This window comes from Mus pahari, chromosome 19 (genome assembly GCF_900095145.1).
Source record: "Mus pahari chromosome 19, PAHARI_EIJ_v1.1, whole genome shotgun sequence".
Taxonomy (NCBI): domain Eukaryota; kingdom Metazoa; phylum Chordata; class Mammalia; order Rodentia; family Muridae; genus Mus; species Mus pahari.
The window spans coordinates 22,947,817-22,949,096 of record NC_034608.1 but is presented as its reverse complement, the minus strand read 5'-3'; positions in this window follow the sequence as shown (position 1 = coordinate 22,949,096).

Here is a 1,280-nt window from a genome sequence, read left to right as displayed (position 1 = left end):
GAGGTGCTGCTGTTTATATATGTGTGACCTATAGGACCAGACTTGGTGAAAGTGCAGTGCAGAGATCTAAAGGAGCTTACCAGGTAAGAGCTTGAAAGTTTCTCTCCCCAGTATACCAGAACCCCACTGAATGTAGCCGCTATAGAGACCAACGGCTTCTGCTTATGCCTATTCACACATGGTACCATGTGAAAGCTGATAGAGTCAGAGGGACCTTAGAACTTTACCTTTCATCTTAGCTTGTCTGGGTCAACAATTCACTTCAAGAGCCCTTTCTAATTTTTAATTTCATCTCATTTATTCTGATCAGTTTCCCCCTTCCCCAACCTAACTTCTCTCCCCCTCAAACAAGCAACCAAACAAAAGATCACAATAAAAAGAAAAATACAAGAAATAAACAAACACATGCACGCAGCCACCAAAACCCGTTAAAAACACACAAGTGGAAACCATACTAGACAAGCAAAATGACAGTGAGACAAAATAAATAAATAAATAAATCCCCAAATAAAGTCATATGAGACAAAAAGTCTGGTGAGGTGGTACTTGGCTTTAATCCCAGGACTCAAGAGGCAGAGGTAAGAGGATCATTGAGTTTGAGGCCAGTCTGGTCTACAGTGTGAGCTCCAAAACAGCCAGCGCAACACAGAGAGATAAAATGTCNACAGAAATACCACTGAGTTTGTTCTGTGTTGGCCATCTACTATGGGGCAGGGATCTTCCTACCATTAGGTAGGTTAATATACCCAGCAAGACTCCATAGGAGAAGATTAAATTTTTCCATTGCTAGTGTCAACTGTAGATGGGTTCTAGGTTAGGGGTCACTTGTCCCACCCCCAGTTCTGGGACACTATCTGGCTTGAACCTGCACACACCCTGGGCATACTGCCAGTCTTACTGAGTTTGCATGTGTCTCAGTCCTATTGTTTACCTGGTACTACTTGTATTATAATGCCGGATGTTAGCCCTCAAGGCTCAGATGCCCCAGGGAGGAGAGAGTCTGGGCATACCCATGTGACTTACCCAGGTGACATTGTATATATGGCCTTGAGCCCAAAGTTATCCTTGATTGGTAAATAAAGATGCTGACAGCTAATAGCTGGGCAGAAGAGACATAGATGGATAGGGTTTGGGGTTCCTGGGCTTCGGTTTGGAGGAGAATCATGAGGAAANTGAGAAGAGAAAAAGATGCCATGGGGTAAGAATCTTAAAATCATGGCCATAAATGGATGGAACTGAGGTTACCCAGTCCCAAAAGGACATGTGTGGTATGTTCTCAC